Genomic DNA, 21,581 nt, shown 5'->3' with positions numbered 1-21,581 from the left:
ATTAGCCATTACTGAGGCCAAGACGTAAATGTACAACTGAGTTTTGATCATATTCAATTCCTGTCCCCACGACCCAGAAATTTCCAGAAGATGGAAATGGTTTGTGGTTATAATTGAGAAAATGGAAATCTCCTTGTGGTGTATGAATCAGACAAGGATAATATCAAAGAGAGAGAGAGAGAGTTGGGATCCTAGAAAAGGGAAACTAAAAAATAAAGAAACTGGCAGACGTGATATTTTGTACAATTGAGTTCAGTTACAGGATGGTGCAGGCTCAACCTGGGCAATGAAGTACTCCTCAAAACTGACTTCTATGCCCTCATGAGCTACTTGCTGATCAAATTGTCTTCTGACAAATTGACAGAGAAAAGCCTTTCCTTGATGAGGATCAATGATATTTATGATCTTGGACTTTATCTTTACTGTTAATGAATAAATTGCTATTTTAAAAAACTACCAGCCTCTTGAGTGTGGTTACTTTTAGTCCATTTGCTCTGTTCCAATGGTGTTCTGCTTTACAGGGATCTCACATAAGGAGCTATGGTGGAATAGTGTATTGCATGTTCTATTACTAACTGAAAAGTCAGCAGTTCTAATCCACCAGTCACAAGATGGACAGTCTCTTTCCATTAAGGTTTACATGACATGTTGTTATGAATCAGAGTTGACTTTGAAGACTATGAGTTTGGTTTCCCAGATAGTGTAAACAGTTAATGCACTTGACTTGCTGACCAAGAGGTTGGTTGTTCAAGAACCCTCTTTGACAGCTTGAAAAATAGTTTAGCAATCTTCATCAGAAAAGTTAAAACCACTGAAAATCTTACTGTGTTTCTACTCTGAAACAGACAAGGTCACCGTGAGTCAGAACAAACTTGCTGACAACTATTTTCTTTTTTGCTTATTTACCTAGTTAGCTAGTGGTAGGAGCTAGACTCAAATCTGTATTTCTTTCTGTCATATCACCTGTGGCAGACATCTACTGTTTTTGCCTGGCCAGCAATTTAAAAATTCATGCTGGTCAAGATGGAGGGGAGAGAGAGAGGAAGACCTTCAGTAAAATGGAATGACACTGACTGCAACAGTGGTTTTGAGCGTATCAGAGATGATGAGGTTGGAGCAGGATAGGGCTAGATCCAGACCTGTTGCTTAAAGGGTTACTATGAGTGATAGTCTACTGTTGTTGTTATGTGCTGTCAAGTTGACTGCGACCCATAGCAGCCCTCCGTAAAACATAGAGTATGCAATCCCTGCTCTATCCTGAGCTAATCATATTATCTTTGACACACCCCTATTACTCCAGTCACTGAGTCAATCCATCTCATTGAGGGTCTTCCTCTCCTGCACTGTCCTTCCACCCTCCCAAGCATAATGTCCCCAAAGTATGTAAAAAAAAGTCTCAGAATCCTTGCCTCCAAGGACCAGCCTGGTTTCATCCTCTCCAAGATGAACCTGTTTGTTCTTAACTAGCAGTCCATGGTAATTCAGTACTCTTCTCCAGCACCACAGCTCAAAAGCATTAATTCTCCTTCTATCATCCCTAGTCATTGCCCAGCTTTTTGATGCATAACACATAATTGTGAGGATCATGGCCTGGATGAGGCACACCTTAGTCTCCAGACTGACAGTATAATCTACTGGATGATACTTAACAACAGCAGCAGCACTATAGGAAAGACTCTCTGGAAACTCTCTCTCCTTGTCCCCTATGGGCAGGGAACACAGGTCTAGCCAATGAGAACTTGTTCTTCTTTGCAAGCCTGAGCTTATGACATGAGCAGAGCCTGAGATCCCCAGTGCTGGGATTTCTGCTTTAACTTTTGGCTAAGATGCACTCTATGTGCGCTGACCCTGCTCAGGTAGTAAAATCTAAGAGAACTTTCCTTAATGTAAAGCTAATACTGAGGAGGGTAAAAGGACTCAAGGGATGAAGAATGATTTCCAACATTAAGTGAATATCTGGATGGAGCTTTGCCTGAAGCCAGAGCCTCCCTGGACCATTTAGTTATTATAGGAGACAAAATTTGTTTTCTTTTATTTGCCCATGTGTTTTTTTTTTGTTTTTTTTTCTTTTTTAGATTTTTTAAAAGATATTTGAAATACAACTTTATTCTGGTTCTAAATGAAAAGGAATGGCAGTAACAAATAAGATTTTACCATGGAATATTGTGATTTGACTGTGGCAGTCTTTCTTATTTTTTTAATGGTAAAAAGCCTGTATGTAGATCCAAATGGTGGGAATAGAAGGGTGAGGATAGGTAAAGATGAAATCACAGGGTTGCACAATTTGGTGGGTGGAGGGAGTGGATAAAGGATCTGAGAAAGGTCCTGCAGGGACCGGAAAAGGGTGATGGTGGGCATAGTCCAATGGTGGATTTTTTGGTGGGTTGTTGTTGTTGTTTTTTACAAAGAGATCGTCTTTTTCATTTTGTGGTTATCCCATTTGGGAAGGGGGCTCAGACTCTCTGGCTGCTTCATGCTGAACAGGGACATTGAGATGAAGGGGAAGGGGAGCCCACTTTAACACTTTACTGGTAGTTTTGAGTTGAACCTGCATGCCTTCTTGTTCAGTTAGAAGATATTTTCCTGACATTTTCCGCCCTCTGGACTGCAAGGTTTTTGCATGGGCGAGTCCAGTAGGAGCAGCTGGCTGAACCTTGAGGCTTCATTCACCTTCGCCTCCCCATTACATTTTTGTCTCTGGAACCAGGCTCCGGGCTCAGGCTCTGGAACAAGACTCAGTGTTCAGGTTACTTATAGGAAAGGGAGCAAACCTAGAGAGAACAAACTTGGGAATTACAAAGAAAAGGCCTTTAGAGGTGTTACCCACAGGTGTACTGGAGGAAGAGATGGAGGAAAGTGGCTTCAATAAACTTCCTCACACACATCAGGAGGCTCTCCCCAGGAGCCAGACTGTTCTCCCCCCCCAAAAAAAAACTTTTCTAAATTCCAGATCTTGCATCCTACCAGTGACTGTGGCCAGGGCCAGCACTTCTGTCTCTAGCGCCACCATCATTGGCCCCTTCCCCTCATTTAAGTGGTCTGATTGTAACTCAACCAGCTATTAGAAGTGGTATCCATTTCCTAAATGCCTATGGAAACTCTATGAACTCTGATAAATGATGAGTTTTAGAAACACTTCAAGCTTTTATGTTCTTAGGGTGCTCGACTCGACGGCAATCAACACCACCACCACATTCTATAAATGAGAAGGGGCTTCCAGAGTGGTGAACAACACGCTCAAGGTTGAAAAAGTAATAAAGGCAGTAGAACAAGGACTCAAACCAAGGTTGCCTGAAGATAGGCTGTGAGGCGGCAAGCTCCCTCGCAACGCTCAGGTGGGCCATCTTTCGTCTTCCTTTGCAAGTAAAATTCTGCTGAAGATAATTTTCAAAATGGCCAGAAGCATACACTCAGGCTGCTCATGGGGCACTTCCACCAGCCGGCCAACTGTAGCAGTCTTATAATTGAAACTCAAGAAGGAAACAACAGCCTTCCAAAACAGCTAAATAAGTAGGTTCAAAAATGGAAAGATTTTTCAATGGCCACACTCACTCTGAAGTCCATTCATCTCCTTCAGCATCCCAAAGATTAGCACATGTTCTACTTAGCTAGATCAGAAAGTGGCAAACACGCAGCACCATTGATGTCACAGGATAGTTGCCTCTAAAACTAGACCTCTGGTATTTCCTCTTTCACCAAGGACCCACCAACATGGGCCACGTTTGCACCAAAACTCATCATTGAGTAATACTACATGCGCCTGGGTAATGACTTCCACACCAACAAGCGCGTGTGTGAGGAATCACCATTATTTCCAGCAGGCTATGTCACACATCTGATGAAGTGGATTCAGAGAGGGCCTGTGAAAGGCATCTCCATTAAGATGCAGGAGAAGGAAAGAGAAAGGAGAGATAATTATGTATCAGAGGTTTCAGCCCTGGATTAGGAGATCATTGAAGTAGATCCTGATACTAAGGAAGTGCTGAAACTCTTGGACTTTGGCGGTCTGTCCAACCTGCAGGTCACTCAACCCACAGTTGGGATGAATTTCAAAACACCACGTGGAGCCGTTTGAGTCTGTCTGCTGTGCTGTAATAATTTCAATAAACTTGGGCACACCAAAAAAACAAAACAAAACAAAACAAAAAAACACCAAACCAACAAAAAACTAGACCTCTGATGCTTCATCCTCTCACAGATCATCCTCCTTGTCCAGGAGAACAGCTGTCTGCACAATCTCTAAATCCCAGGACAACTTCTGGCAGGACAAGAGCAGGCATGCTAACAGACTCCAAGTTAGGGTCTCCAATTAGCTTTCCAGCAAGCAAAAGGAAAGGCTTTTCAAAGTTGTCATTACTTTAAAAAAAAAATTATTAATTTTAAAGAAAGTTTACAGAGACTGTGGATTTCCATTCATTCATTGTTGCAATTTTCTCCCTGCCAACCCCTCCCCTCCCCCCCAAGTAGCTCTTCTCTTTGAAAAGTAAAAGAAAACTTCTTTCATTGTTATGCCATCCCTCCCCCCAAGTCCACTCCACTGTGCTGTCTTCATTCTGGACGCCTGTCATGACAATAATATCTAATCATATATCCCTTTTAAACAGTTCTGTCCCTCACCTGTTTCAATGCAGTATACATTATTTATCCCCTCTTTGCTCAGTCTCTCCCCAACCCCAACGTTAGTCCCGCTTTACAACAGTGGCATTATAAAAAAAAAAAAAAGAAAAAAAAAACAAAAACAAAACAGAACAACAACAACAGCAAAAACAACAGTGGCGTTATGTAGCATTTGTCCATCTGTGACCAAGATACTTTGCTCAGCATAATGTCCTCCAGGGTCACCCATTCTGTATAATAATTCATGCATTCCTTGTTTATCAATGCAGTGTAGTATTCCATTGTGTGAATATACCACAGCTTCTCTACCTATTCATTTGGATTGTTTACAGCTCTTTGCTATTGCAAACAAAGCCGCAGTAAACATGGGCATGCATATATCTGCTTGGGTGGCAGTTATGGTTTCTTTAGGGTATATTTCCAGTAGTGGAATTGCTGGGTCAAATGGTATTTCTATTTCCAACTTTTTAAAAAATTTTTATTATTTTTGTGTGAGTGTACCGTCAAATCAGATCTGACTGGTACAGGAGGAAATTGTCCCTCCTTCCCCAGCAGAGCATCTGGTGGATTCGAACCGTGTGCCTCTGGGATTGTAGTTGCAGGTCCTTGCCACTAGGCCACCAGAGCTCCCCTATTTCCAACTTTTTGAGAAAGCGCCATACCGCCTTGCATAGGGGTTGCACCATTTTACACTGCCACCAGCAATGAATAAGGGCTCCAGTTTCTCCACAATCTTGGCAGCATTTGTTGTTTGAAGTTGTTACTACTTTTGGCAGAAATATCATAGTACTGAACATTCTTCTTTTGGTGGAAAACAATTAATTTTACCTTAACTTTCCTGTCCTTAATGTCCACCTTGTTGCCATACAACACAATGGGCATGTTTTCACACACTTGAACCAGATCCCTATGCCACTTAGGTACATTCTTGTAGGTAACTCTTGACGTTATAGCAAGATTATAATGGAGGAAGAAAACCCCAACACATTATAATGGCATACTAGAAATAACAGCCATCCCTCAGTCCCCTAAGTTTCTCCTGGCCAGCAATATCCCATATGCTGAATTTAGTCAATCCTCTGTTGTGTGGAACACAAGAGGATAGACCTCCTCATTCAAGGTGGCTATATAGTTCTCAAATTCACCAGTCAGAGGATGTTTCACAAACTGTTTTTCCAGTACCACCATCACCCACCAACACGAAGTCCAGTTCAGGACTTATTGTTCTCGTTGGGCAACCATCATGATGGTTCTTCCAGAAGTGTCTCTGGGTCCCATCTGACTGAGGCTGCCTACGTGTTTTTTCCACTTGTGATGGTGAATCCTGATTACAACACCTTAAACATTGTCCAGCCTCGTCATTTCATTTTGCAGAAAACAAAGACCTAAAGTAGCCTCGTGGCTTATCCAGCCAGTTTGTAACACTATCAGAACAAGAATCTGGTTCTTTTGATTTGCATTGGGGTTTCTTCCTCAATGCTAATTTGCTTCTTTCATTTTATAGAAAGGCTGAAATGTAGAGAAATTTCAAGGTAGAAAGGTAAGAGCCAGCTGACAACTGAAGATCAATCAAGTCAAATAAATTGCCTTTGAAGTGACATTTATAATTTAGGATACTTCCGTTTCAAAGCCAGACTTCTATTCAGCAAGTATCGATTTGTGCACTTTTCAGGAAAGCAGCAACTGTGGAGGTCAGAGGTGCTTCCTCTGCAGACAAGAATACCACTCCACTTGGCACTGTGGAAAGTGTTTCTCTTGTCTCTACGTTGCCCTCACTTGCCACACCTCTTACTGGACTAGAACACAGAAGCGATTCTCAATGGGAGCAAGTTCTGTCAACTGATAAATAAGAGTGTAAGCCATGTGGGTTTTATGAGAAGAACAGGAAATCATCTACACAGTGTGGGAGAAAGATCCCTTGGAAAGAGACCAGCCTCCTAAAAATAAAATCAGAAAAGCCTGACTCTGATGTATTATCTGACATTCCAGGGATAGTAAAGAATTTCTCTGAGTTAAAAGTTGCCCCCTACTCCCTACTCCAGCCTGCTTTGAACGAACCTTCTCACCACTTTGACTTCCCACTCGTTGGCATTGCTAATCCCAGGCACCAAGTAACTAGCGTGAGGGTTCTTTCTGTCTCAGCTCTCAACACAGAACATCAGGACATTGCTTAAAAAAAAAAAAGGCAGAGAATCCCACAGAGCTGAGATGCCCCCAGTTTCTACTGCTGCACTATCCCAGAGGGAGTCCGTAGGAATCTATGCTGCTAACCCAGATGTGGCTCTCACCTCTGGCAGTTTGAATCCCCCAGACCCTCTGTGGGAGAAATGTGGACTATCTGCTCCCAAGCAATTAACAGCTCTTGAAAACCTACCAGAAGGTCAATGTGTTCCGACTCAAGGCCAATGAATAATTTGAAAACCCTGTCTCAAACCAGAACTGCCCTCCGTATTTACTTGCCCTCCTCAACAGCTATCCCAACATTTCCTTCTTTAACCCCATAGTTTACAGTATCTAAGCGGTTCCACCCAGCAGTAAATGAAGGTGGGAACATTAGGGGTTAAAGGGAGAGGAGGAGAGGACTGAGCAGTTAGCCTGGGGGCAGCTGCAACAAGCAGCTTTGACATATATTGAATCTTAAAAATTCATGTGAACTTTACATTCTTACTTTCAAAACCTATCTCTATTTGTTTTAATGTCAAGTGCCATTTGAAATAACTTTAAAATTTTATTACTTGGGATATGCGTTCAACATTCGGGGAGTTTGGGATATTCGTAAATAACAAACTAGAACACCCTAAAAAATTTCATTTCTTGATTTCTTTAAGGTGATGTGTTTTGGGTTTTCTTAAATAAAGTGTCAGGTCTGTCAATTTTGCAATCCAAGAAGATGTGCTATTGTATTCTATACAATATGTATTCTATACAGAAACCCTGGCATGCTTCATTTTACTTTATATCTTCTTTTGATGTATATTTCTAGTGACTATTTGTCACACAGTAGTGTATGGAATGAACCAGTTCTTAGAACTGGTTGAACTGGCTCAGAGAACCTGCAGTTACGATTTTGCTAAATTGGGAAATTGGAGAAGTAGGAGTGGAAACCAGATGTGAGGAATCTAGAAACAGATCATGCGGTGACCTGCAACCTAAGAAGAGACAATATGTAGAGGAATATTTTTGGATTCAAATAGTTCAAAACTGACCAAGATCTTTCCTCCCAGGCCTTTACCCTTTCCAGGATTTCCCCACTGTGCATAGCACTGTTATCAAGACACTGTCTAAATCAACAACCTAGCAGTCATCCTGAGTTCACATCTCCTTGCCTCCAAGGATATTCAAATAATCACTGACTTGTGAATGGTGTTCACACCCATCTCTTCCTTTCCATCTCTGCCATCCCCTTCTGGTCTAAGTCACTATCATATCTAGTCTGGGAACCAAATGGTGGTCTCATAACTATTTTCCACAGGCTGTTCTTGTTAGGTACTATCAAGATGACTACCATTCGTAGCAAACCTGCATACAAGGATGGAAACCTCGCCCTATCATGCATCATCCCCAAAACCTCCATCATGTTCAAGCTGGTTGTTACAGTCAGTGTGTCAACTCATCTCACTGAGGGTCTTCCTTTCTTTCTCCGATCTTCTACTCCCCCCACCGTTTTCCAAGAACTGGCCCCTTCTAACAATACACCCAAAATATGGGCGATGAAGTTTCACCGACTTTGCCTCTTAGAAAATGGTCTGATTGCACTTTCTTCAAGAGAGATTTGTTTGTTCATTTGGCAGTCAATATTACATTCAATCCTCTTTGCCAACACCACAATTCAAAAGCATCCATTCTTCAGTCTTTTTTATTCCTTCATTTTGGCATGTCTGTGAAGCAACTGAAAATACCATAGCTTATGCACACCCGTGTTTATCGCGGCTTTGTTCACAATAGCAAAGAGTTGGAAACAACCCAAGTGCCCATCAACAAGCAAATGGTTAGAAATGTTATGGTATATTCACACAATGGAATACCATGCTGCACTGAAAAACAAGGAACACATGAAATATTATACAAAATGGGTGACCCTGGAGGACATTATGCTGAGTGAAACATCTCAGTCACAAAATGACAAATACTGCATAGTTCCACTGTTGTAAAGCGGGACTAACATCGGGGTTGAGGGGAGAATGAGAAAGAAGGGATAAACTATGTATACTGCATTGAAACAGATGAGGGGGAAAACTGTTTAAAAGAGATAAATATTAGGTATTATTGTCATGACATGATCTAGAATGAAGGCTGCATAGTGAAGTGAACTTGAGTGGAGGGATTGTATAATAATGAAAGAATTATTCTTTTACTTTTCAAAGAGAAGAATGAACTGGAGGGGAGTAGCTGTAAACTTTTACTAAAATTAATAATAAAAAAAATCAGTCCCTGAAAAAAAAAATACCGTCACTTGCACCAGCTGCACCTGTGTTTAAAGTGACTTCCTTGGTCTTTAATTCTCTAATGGCTAAGAGATGAGTGCTAAAATGTTAATCTGTTTATACCATTCCTCTATTCTTCCCATCCAGTAACTCCTCCTTCACCTTAAGCTAGACAAATAACTCAGTAATATATCTTTCAAGGTATCTGCCCTCTTCTATTCTCAAGAATTATGATACCTTGTGTTTTACTTTTCTTTTAAAAATATTTTTGTTTTTATTGGTTTGCATATAGTTGTGTTTCTTTTATTTGTAGTGTGTTTTATCTATACACATTGTTTCATTCATATAGTGTTTACTCTTATGTTACCTTCCAAACATCACAATGAAACTGAAAAAACTGAAAAGTAATGGAACAATGTTTACCAAATTTGAAGGGAAAGAATTTCTAGCTGAATTTGATATTCAATCAAACTAGCCATCAAGTATGAAGATTGAATTAAAAAAGTATTATTAGGCATGTATTGATTGAAGCTCAACATCAAGAAGACAAAGATTTTCATTACTGGTCCAATTGGCAACATCATGATAGCTGGAGAAGAGATTGAGGTTGTTAACAATTACAGCTTGCTGGGCTCCACAATCAACACTAAGACTAAGGTGCACGCGGCCATGGTCTTTGCAATTAATTACTATGCGTCAGAGAGCTGGGCAATGACTAAGGATGGTAGAAGACAAATCGATGCCTTCAAATGGTGCTGGAGAATAGTCTTGAATATACCATGAACCACCAAGAAAACAAATATGTCTGTCTTGGAGAGGGTGAAACCAAATTTCTCATTGTTGTTGCTGTTATGTGCCATCGAGTCGCTTGCAACTCATAGCGACTCTATGTACAAGAGCCCTAAACGCCATTCTATCCTGTGCCAACCTTGTCATCTCAAACATACTCATTTCCACCACTCCACTCACAGAATCAATCCATCGCATCAAGGGTCTTCCTCACCTGCACCGTCCCTCCACTTTCCTAAACATGATGTCCCTCTCCAAAGACCAGTCCCTCCTTGCAACATGCCCAAAGCATGTCAGACGAAGCTTCAGAATCCTTGACTCCAAGGACCATTCCAGCTTCACCTTCTCCAGGACAAACCTGTTTGTTTTTCTAGCAGTCCATGGTATATTCAACACTCTTCTCCAGCACCACAGCTCAAAGGCATCAATTCTCTTTCTATCATCCCTATTCACTGTCCACCTCTCCAAAGCATAGCACATAATTGCAAAAACTATAGCCTGGATCAGGCGCACCTTAGTCTCTAGCCTGACACTGTTGCTCTTCAGTACTCTTGAGAGGTCTCTCACAGCTGACTTTCCCAATGCAATTCATCTCCTGATTTCCTGACTGCGGTTACCAAGAGTGTTGACTGTGGAACCAAGTAAACTAAAACTGTTAACTATTTCAATCTCTTCACCATCCATACTGATGCTGCCAATTGGCCCAGAATCTTTGTTTTCTTGATGTTGAGCTTTAATCCATATTGAAGACTGCAGTCCTTAACCTTCTGCAGCAAGCGCTTCAGGTCCTCCTCAGTTTCAGCTAGGATATTAAAGCTCCACCTCACATACTTTGGGCATGTGACCAGGGAGGGACCGACTAGTCCTTGGAGAAGAGTATCATGCTCAGAAGAGAGAAGGGACAGTGTAGGAGAAGACCTCAGATGACATGGATTAATACAATAACTGGGGCATTGTAAGTTGGTGTGTCAGAATCAATGAAACTGGCTCAGACAGGGCAGGCTTCAGAGCTGCTGTACATAGGGTCACTATGAGTCACAGGCAACTCGATGGCACATAACAACAGGGGGCTCTGGTGGCACAGTCTATATGGAGTAGGGTTGCTAATCCACAGGCCTCTCTGGTGGTTCAAAATCACTCTGAGGAAGAAAGGTGGGCAGTTTCCTCCTGCATAATTTACAGCCTCAAAACCTGCTGGAGGATCAGCTATAAATCTGTTCTTGGACTGTAGGGAGTTGGACTGTAATAAAGGGAGGTCAATTCATCAGGAAGGCAAAATGTTAAAAAAACAAAACAAAACAAAAAACAAGCCAACCTACTTTTAATGCACCCTTCTCAGGAAGCTACTAAAATATATTGTTGTTATTCTATTAGGTGCCATGCAATTGACTAAGACTCACAGCAACCCTATGAACATTACCCTAGCTTACAACATCTTCACATCTTTGCAATACTCAATCAAGCCCATTGTTACAGTCATTGCGTCAATTCATCTTGTGGATAAAGGGGGGGAGGTAGGGAAGTGGCATGGATACAGAAAACAGGGGATTCAACATAATAGAGCAAAAAGGGACTTCCCAGGAAGATGATGAAGGGTAGATCCTAAAAAGAGACAGAGAGGGCAAACTGGTGGTAAGGATAATGAAAGGAAAATATTATTTGAAAAGGCAAATCTGATAAGCTAACTTGTGTGTCTGAACATTTGAAAGGAATTTTAAAATTAATCTAGAGCCAGGAGAGTACTTGACAATGAAAACCAAGCAAACATACTACTAACTGTAGGCAAAACAAAAAGTTGTGGAGGAAGGAAAGTGTAGTCATAGTTTACTGCTGCTGCTGTTGTTGTTGTTATGTGCCGTCAAGTCACTTGTGACTCATAGCGACCCTATGTACAACAGCACTGAACCCTGCTCTATCCTGAGCTAAACTTATTGTCTCTGATGCACCTAACCCATTACCCAATTTACTGAATCAATCCATATCATTGAGGGTCTTCTCTCTTGTGCTGTCCCTTCTCCCTCTCCAACGATTGGTTCCTCCTTGCAACATGCCCAAAGTATGTCAGACGGAGTTTCAGAATCCTTGCCTCTAAGAAGCAGCCTGATTTCACCCTCTCCAGGACAAACCTGTTGTTCTCCTAGCAGTTCATGGTATATTCAACACCCTTCTCCAGCACCACAGCTCAAAGGCATAAATTCTCCTTCTATCATCCCTAGTCATTGTCTAGTTTTCTGACGCATAGCAAGCAATTGCAAAGGCTATGACCTGGATCAGGCACACCTTATTCTCCAGACTGACATCTTATTGATGTTCTTCAGAACGCTAGAGATATCCCTGATAGCAGACTTTCCCAATGCAGCTTGTCTTTTTCTTTCCTGCCTGCTGGTACCAAGAGTGTTGATTGTGGAGCCAAGCATAAAAACAAACAATTTGTACAATGGTATCTTGTAGTAAATGAAGAGAATGGCTTCCAGAGTGAGACTGCAGGTTGCTCTCACGTTGATTTGCACTCACAGCAACTTCATGTGCTTCAGAGTAGTACTGGACTCCACAGGGTGTTCAGAAGCTGCTATTTTGGAAATAGATGCCCAAGTCTTTGATCCATGAGACTCAAATTCCAACTACTCAGAAGCCAAGTACCTTAACTTTTTTCATAATCCAGGGACAAGGCAAAAATATAGAGGACAATGAAAATAGCTGTGGTTGTAAGGGTTTCTAGAGTGGAAGGGAGGAAGGATGAGAGGGTGGACCAGAGGACAGTGGATGCTAGTCATTCCACATGATACAAAAATGGTGGACATACTGACAACATGCACTTGTCAACTTTGTCTCATACACTTTGGGCATGTTGTTAGGAAAGGCTATTCACTGGGGAGGGATATCATACTTGGGAAGGTAGAGAGACAGGGAAAGAAAAGGAAGACACCCCCTCCTCCCCAGTCAGTTGGATTGACACAGTGACTGCAACAATGGGCTCAAGTGTGTCAGAGACTGTGACAATGGCACAGGACAGGACAGGGTTGAGGTTTGTTGTTCACAGGGTCACCATGAGTCATACAGCGCCTAAAAACAGCATTTGTCCAAACTCACGAGATGTACAACACAAAGAGTAGATGATAATGTAAACGATGTTGCTGTGTGCGATCGAGCTGGAACTGACTCATAGCTGATCATCCAATGGATTTTCAAAGGCTGTGAATTACACAGAAGGAGGTTGCTAATCTTTTCCCCTCAGAGCGGCTGATGGATTTAAACTGTGTGCCTTTGGGTTTGCAGTACAACTCCTTACTCCTAGATAATAATGGGTCGATATTGGTTCATTAGTCATAACAAATCTACCACAAGAATAAGAAATTAATGGTGGAGTGAGAAGCCAAGGAGGGTGAGTAGAGCTTTAGACACGGAGCCGGGAAAGATGGTGGAGATGGAAAGGAGGTAGCAGAACATCAACAGATCCTGAGAGAAGGTGAGAGCAGCAGCGCAGCAGGCATGCAGCTCACCCTCAGCTCCTGTGTATATGTTATCAGTCTTTCTTTTCCTCTAGTGCTCAAAAGTCATCACAGACTCTTCCATTAGGTCTGGAACATGGATGTGCCAACCAACACCCAAGTGTGGAAATCAGAGCTATAACACTGTGCAGATGACACAACTTTGCTTGCTGAAATGAGGAGGGCCTGAGGTGTTCATTGTACAAGGTCGGGGACTGTAGTCATCAATGTGGATTGATGCTTAACATGAAGAAAATGAGGGGAGCTCTGGTGGCCTAGTGGCAAGAAGCTGCACTGCAATCCCAGAGGAACACGGTTCGAATCCACCAGACGCTCTGCCGGAGAAGGAGGCGCAATATCCTCCTGTACCAGTCAGATCTGATTTGACGGTACACGTACACAAAATTTAAAAAAAAAACAAAACATGAAGAAAATGAAGATTCTCACCACTGGGTCAATTGGAAGCTTCATGATAGATGGAGAAGAGATGGAAATTGTTAACAGCTTCAGCTTGCTCAGTTCCACAATCAACATTCCTTTTTTATTTTATTTTATTTTATTTTATTTTATTATTTTGTGTGGGGGTGTGTGTACCATCAAATCAGATCTGACTGGTACAGGAGGAGATTGTTTCTCCTTCTCCAGTAGAACATCTGGTGGATTTGAACTGTGCACCTCTGGGATTGTAGTACACCTTCTTGCCACTAGGCCACCAGAGCTTGCCCACAATCAACATTCTTGACACCAGGAAATCAAAAGATGAATTGCACTGGGAGAGTCTGCTGTTAGGTACCTCTCTAGAGTACTGAAGAGTAACAAGGTCAGGTCTGGAACTAAGGTGTGCCTGATCCAGAACATGGTCTTCACAATTACTTTCTATGCATCTGAGAGCTGGACAATTACTAAGAATGATAGAAGTAGAATTGATGCCTTTGAGTTGTGGTGCTGGAGGAGAGTGTTGAACATACCGTAGACTGCAAGGAGAACAAACAAATCAGTTTAGAGAAGGTGAAACCAAGCTGTGCCCTGGTGGCAAGGGTTTTGAAGCTCTGTCTCAGATATTTTGGGCACATGGCCAGAAAGGACTGGTTCTTGAAAAGGGACATCATGTTTGGAAGGGTGGAGGGACAGACAGCTCAGAAGAAGAAGATCCAGGATGAGATGGATTGACTCTGTAACTGGAAAAATGTTATTAGATCTGTCAGAGATGATGAGATTGGCTCAGGACAGGACAGGATTCAGAGCTAAAATATGTAAGGCTGTTATGAATCAAAGGCACATAACAACAACCCCTGAATAGAACTCATCAATGAGGTCCTAATTGTTCCTTTGGCCCTGCTTTGAACTATGCTATCTGGAGTCTTTTGGCTACCATTAGACATTCATTGTGAACTTCAGGATTCTAGGTGTGAAGTTTCAATGCATCTCTTCCCCCATCTCCAATATCTGCCCCAGACAAATCCAACTTTCACTAAGGCATTTGAAAGGTGAAGTTAAGGCCTGATTATGCAATTAAGAGGCCTCACCTGGTGCATGGTCAGTGCATTGCAGTCTTTAAAACATTAAACCAACAACTCAGCTTCATCTGACAGGTCGTGCTCTTTCACATGCCTGCTCTCTTACCCCAGAGAGCTCCAGTGAGCCTCTTGGTCCAGGTATAGGTATCCCCACAAGCAAGGTTGGGTGCTCTGGGATTCCTGTTCCTCTCAATGTTAGCCATGGTTTGTTGTTGTCTGTTAGTTGATCCTATTTGCTGATGTCTCAAGCCACTACCAGTGTTCTGTCAGGGACCTGTCTAAAATGCTGAAGACCAATGATGTTAATCTGAAGACTAAGGTGCGCTTGATTCAAGTCATGGCCATCTCAATCATCTGCTATGCATCAAAGAGCTGCAAAATATATCAGGATGACAGAAGAATAACTGATGCCTTTGAGTTGTAGCTGTGGAGAAGAGTACTGAATAGCCCATAGACTGTCATAGAACAAATGGATATGTTTTGGAGACAGTGTGGCCACAGTGCTCCTAGAGGCAAGGATGATGAAACTTCAGCTTTCATACTTTAGACGTATAACCAGGAGAGGGTATTCCTTGGAAGGGACCATCATGCTTGGAAAGATGGTCAGTGAAGGAGAGCAAGATTCCTAACAAGACAGATTGACACTGTGACTTCAACAATGAATTCTAGTGTCTCAGAGATGGTGTGGATGGCACAGGATAGGAAAGATTTCAGGTCATTATTCATAAGTTTGCTATGAGTCGTACTCAACTCAATGGCTTCTAACAAAATTGGTTCTCAGCACAGGGACTCTGGGTCTAAAGATAGCACTCTGCTCTTGGTTCTACTTTTTCTTTTTTTAACAATATATTTTTGTTTGACTGTAAATACATAGAGCAAATTGATTTTCCATTCAACAAATTATACACATTTTGTTTTGTGACATTGATTACAATTCCCACAGTCTAACACCACTTTCCCTATTTTCCCCCCTGTGTATCTTACTTTTGTTTATCTTTCTGTTCTATTCCTTCTTGCCTCCTGATATTTATCCATGGGTAAATGCTGTCCTTTTTATATCAGATTGTTTCTTCTAAGGCATGCTTACCTCCCTGATATTATTATTTATGACATGGTTCCTTCTACTAATAAACTAATTATCCAAATGGCCAACAAATTCATGAAGAAATGTTCAAAATCCCTAGCTCTAAGACAGATGCAAATCAAAACAACTATGAGCTATCATCTCACCCCAGTAAGAATAGCAAAATTTAACAGAGCAACAACCAATAAATTCTGGCGAGGTTGTAGAGAAACTGGAACCCTTATTCATCATTGGTGGAAGTGTGAAATGGTGCAACCACTGTGGAAGGCTATATGACGCTCTCTCAAAAAGTTGCAAAATTTAACAGAACAGCAAGCAACAAATGCTGGTGTGGTTGTGGAGAAACTGGAACCATTATTCACTGTTGGTGGAAGTGTACAATGGTGCAACCACTGTGGAAAGAGTGCTCTCTCAAAAAGTTGCAAATAGAGATACCATTTGATCCAGCAATTCCAATACTTGGAATATACCCTAAAGGGACCATAACCAACTTCCAAGCAGATATATGCACACCCATGTTTATTGTGGCTTTGTTCACAATAGCAAGGAGTTGGAAACAACCTAAGCACCCATCAAGAAACGAATGGATAGAGAAGCTGTGGTATATTCACACAATGGAATACTACGCTGCATTGAAAAACAAGGAACTCATGAAATATAACTCAAAATGGGTGACCCTGGAGGACAATATGCGGAGTGAAATATCTCAGTCACAAAAGGACAGGTGCTGCATGGTGTCCCTGTTGTAGAACGGGACTGATATCAGGGGTTGGGTGAGACTGAAAAAAATTGGATAAATTTTGTATACTGCATTGAAACAGATGAGGGAGAGAACTATTTGAAAGCAATATTTGATTGGATATTATGGTTATAACAAGAGTCCAGAATGAAGGTTGCATAGTGGAGTGTACTCTGAGTAAGGGGGTGGGGGTGGGGATAGGGAGGATTCTATACCAATGGAATAATTTTTCTTTTACTTTTCAAAGAGAAGTACAGACTGGGGGGAGGGGTGGGCAGGGAGAAAAATGCAACAATGAATGTATGGAAATCCAAAATCTCTATATGTTCATTAAAATTAATTTAAAAAAACTGAAATTAAAAAAGAAAAAAATAAAGTTATTAATCTAGGACTGAGTTAGTTTCCACAAGTGAAGGATGTCTAAGGGCCATAGTTGGGGGAGTTCTACCAATCTCTGTCAGATCAGTAAGCCTGATTTTTTAAAGTTTTATTTTGAGTTTTGTTCACCCCCACCCCCATCCAGTACCTTCTACTGTGATCCCTCTTGGAGTGGTAACTGGACCTTCTCAAGCTCTCTGCTGTTCGGGTTGTGCAGGCTGAGCTCATGCGGTGCACTAGTCATTTTAACTAACTATTCCCCTGTGTCTTTGATTTTCTTCACTCATCTTTACTCTGACAGGGAAAGAACCATAACTCCACCTTAGATTGCCACTCTCGTAAGATTCTGGTGGCTACTCATTCAGTAGGGTATAGAATACTGTCTTTGTGAATAATGCTGCTAGCTAAATTGAGTGCCCCCTGAACACTTAAAGGCCTTGATGGTAGTAAAGTCCCCTCCTCAGCCTCTAGGATTAGCTCTTGTAAGCCTACTGAGTTAGACAACTGGTCAATCACCTACAAGGGTTCCATGAACTTTCTGTTCATTGGCAGGCCATATCATTCCATGTGCATTATTTGCATAGTCTCATTCAGTCATTTGATGGGAGTTACAAAAGTGTTACCAGAAAGACCACATAAAACTGATTCATTACTCTGCATGGGATAATAATAAAATCAACTTTATTGGATTATTATAACCATAAATTGAACTAATTAATGTAAAGTTATTGGAGCAAACCTGTTGTATAGTTCAAGTAATCAGACATGTGATTCAAAGAAAGTTACTCACTGTCTGAGTCTAGGTTTCTCATAACCATAAAGAGGATAACAATAGTACCTAGTTTGCAAAACAACTATGAGATAATCATCTCATCCCAGTAAGAATAGCAAAATTTAACAGAACAGGAAACAACAATTGCTGGCAAGGTTGTGGAGAAACTGGAACCCTTATTCACTGTTGGTGCAACCACGATGGAAGGCAATAAGGCACTTTCTCAAAAAGCTACAAATAGAAATACCATTTGATCCAGCAATTCCACTACTGGGAACATACCCCAAAGAAACCATAACCATCACTCAAGCAGATATATATGAACACTGATGTTTATTGTGTCTTTGTTCACAATAGCAAAAAGTTAGAAACAATCTAAGTGCTCATCAACAAGCAAATAGAGAAGCTGTGGCATATTCACACAATGGAATACTATGCTGCATTGAAAAACAAGGAACTAATGAATATTATTCAAAATGGGTGGCCCTGGAGGACATTATGCAGAATGAAATATCTCAGTAAGAAAAGGACATATACTGCATAGTGCACTGTTATAAAATGGGACTGACATCAGAGTTGGGGGGAGACTGAGAAAGATGGGATAAATTATGTATACTACATTGAAACAGATGAGGGAGAGAACTGTTTAAAAGGGATATATGATTAGATATTATTGTCATGACAGGAGTCCAGAAGAAAGGCTGCACAGGGGAGTGGACTTGGGAGGAGGGATTGTATAATAATGAAAGAATTTTCCTTTAATTTTCAAAGAGAAGAGTGAACTGGGGGAGGGTTGGGCAGGGAGAAAATGCAACAATGAATGAATGGAAATCCAAAGTCTGTAAATTTTCATTAAAATTAATAATAATAATGAACAAAATTATAAAAATATTTCATATAAGCACAAAAAATAAATACTTAAACACACACAAAAAATAGTAGATAGTTTGAAAAATTGTTTGGTAATTTAATGAGCTTTTTTTTTTAACTTGCTGGAGAAGAGTGTTGAATATACCATGGACTGCCAGGAAAAGGTTCATTCTAGAGAGGGTAGAACCAGGCTGCTCCTTAGAGGCAAGGATTCTGAGGCTTTGTCTGATATACTTTGGGCATGTTGCAAGGAGTGAACAGTCCTTGGAGAGGGACATCATGCTTGGAAGGGTGGAGGGACAGAAAAAGAGGAAGACCATCAGTGAGATGGATTGATTCAGTGACTGGGGTAATGAGGGTAGGTGTGTCAGAGACAGTAAAGTTGGCACAGGATAGAGCAGGTTTCAGGGCTGTTGTACAATAAGGTCACTATGAGTCACAAGCAACTCAACCGCACAACTCCTAAATAGCTTTAGTTCAATTAAAAGTGCAAAAAAAGCATAGAGAGCCTAAAGATAGATATCCAGAAATAAAGTCAACTGGTTTTTAACAAAGGGCCAAGGTAAATTTTTTTCTTTTTTTTTTTTGTCTCTAAACCATTTATTTCTCCTGACAGGAAAGTGGGCTGAATTGGGATCTGAAGGGCAGGGCCACTACAGACCAAGGCAGGCGAGTGTGGCCCTCAGGCGAAAGTGGAGTTGTTCCATCCCACGTTGGCCGCATTCATGTCATAGTAGTTGATGTAGACTCTGTGGGGGCTGATGAGCAGCCGCAGGGAAAGCAGACCGCACAGCAGCTTGGTGTAGGTCTGGTTCTGCGCGCCGCCGATCTTGCTGGTGCTGTGCAGGCTGCAGAGCGCACAAGGATCGCTTGAGGCACCGAAAGCCATGAGCTGGTCTGGGACCACTTGCGCTGCGATGTACTGGGACGGTTTGCCGGTGGCCTGCGCCAGCTGCTGGGTAAGCTCAGAGAGCAGCCCGTCGGGCACGGATGCGCGAGGCACGTTCGTGTTGACCGCAAACATCGGCATGGTGGTGGAGAACAGTGAGCGTGGCGTCTGGGGCCTGGAACTAGGGCCAAGGTAATTTAATGGGAGAAAGAATAGTCTCTTCAGCAAACTTTAGTTGGTGATAGGACAAGTGGATATTTATATGCAGAAGAGCAAATTTGAACCCTTAAATCATACTATGCACAAAAGGTGACTCAAAGTTAATTTCAGAACTAAACATAAAAGCTAAAATGATAAAACCATTAGAAGAAAGCATTAATACACCTTTATGATTTGTGTCAGACAATTCTTTGTAAGGTATGATACCCAAAACACAAGTGATAAAATGAAAGACTGGCATGTTGAGTTTTTTGAAACAATGACAACAAAAATCTTTTTTACTTCAAAGGGCACATCAAGTAAGTGAAAAGATGACTCATAGAATGAGAGAAAATTTTTACCGATAATATGTCTAGAATATATTTTTTAAAATCCTCCTACAGCTCCCCCACAAGCAGAGAGACCCCAGCAGCAGCAGCAGCTGATGATGAAGAGAGAGGCAGTGGGGGGGGGGGGGACCTTTTATTTCTATTTTTAAAGGGACAGGACACTAATTTTACCTCACTTCAACCTTGAATTGAGGGGGGTGGGGAGGAGGCGGCTGAGTTCCTTCCCCCAACCTCCAGCCTGGAGCCCTGAGAGAGGGATTGAGCCTGAGAAAGAAGGAGAAGGAGTTTCTTCTTCTTCGAAACCCACCCCCCCATCCACGACTCCTACCCCCTCACCCCTCCACTCGCCTCCCTCCCGAGCCCCCTCCACCCTCCTCCTCTTTGGCCGTGAGAGGAGGAGAGAAAGAGACCAAAAGCCTCTTAGCAACACAGACCCTTCTCTGCTGCTGCTGTTGCTGTTGCTGCTGCTGCTGCTGCTGCTTGGCCCTGGCTGGAGACATCTCACTACACCCAGGAGCAGCCACTTCCCCAGCTCTCCTCCTCCTCCTTCGCCTCCTCCTCCTCCACTCCCCCCCTTTATTACCCTTTGTGTCATCCTCCACAGCTCCGGCAAGGGACTCAAAAGTGGGGGGCAGAAAAGTAGGGAATGCCCTAAGCGTGATTGATTTGCTATGAATAATAAAGAAAAAGGCTACACATGACTGTAAAGGACCCATTTGTTGGACAACTTGAGAAGACACTCCACTGGCACTTAGTTACCAGTGAGGTATCTTCATTACATGTCCGTGTTTTAAGTTTTAAGCTCCTTGAACTCCACTTATTTTGGGGTTAACTAATTAACAGTGTAAGAAATACTTAGGGAACTCTGGTGGCCTGGTGACAAAGAATTCTACTGCTGACCTGAAGACAGGTGGTTTAAATCACCAGCTGCTCCACAGGAGAAAGATGGACAGTCTCCTTCCACGCAACTTAAAGCCTCTGAAAGCTACTGGAGCATCAGCTATGAGTCGATTCCAGCTCAGCTGCACACTACAACAATAACAAACAACAACAATTACTAATGACTAAGGATTCAAGAAATTATTTAAGTTTACTTGGAAGAGCATATTAAAAAATAATTTTAAATTATCAAGAAATAGTGTAATATATACAAGCATTCTATTTTTGAGTACATCAGTTTGATGCCGGAACATTCTTCATCAGGTGATCTTTAACATCCTGATGTTTTCAGGTATGGCATATTATGCTTTTAAAACAGACAACATCTAGAAGTAAAAGTTACAGAATGGTGTTTAGTGCGTTTTGACTTACTTATAAACATTCTAAAGAAGTCATTGTGACTAGCGGTGATTCATTTTTTATGTGGTGTTCATAGACTGTCAGTGTTTGGTATATAACTTTTCTGTGCCTCAGTCTCCTCAGTCTTTAGCAAATGAAACCTTATATTTGTGTTCTGAAGATTTCAG

At 41.7% G+C, this 21,581-nt stretch overlaps 1 pseudogene; it reads right to left on the bottom strand.

Annotated features, from left to right (window-relative positions):
* Nucleotides 1-19,360: 19,360 nt before the first annotated feature.
* Nucleotides 19,361-19,708, bottom strand: LOC102852651 (annotated as a pseudogene).
* Nucleotides 19,709-21,581: the final 1,873 nt, after the last annotated feature.

This window comes from Elephantulus edwardii, unplaced genomic scaffold (assembly GCF_000299155.1).
Source record: "Elephantulus edwardii isolate Elephantulus edwardi_28Jun2011 unplaced genomic scaffold, EleEdw1.0 scaffold00094, whole genome shotgun sequence".
NCBI lineage: Eukaryota > Metazoa > Chordata > Mammalia > Macroscelidea > Macroscelididae > Elephantulus > Elephantulus edwardii.
Note: the sequence above shows the minus strand (reverse complement) of the source record. Positions and strands in the feature narration are given on the sequence as shown.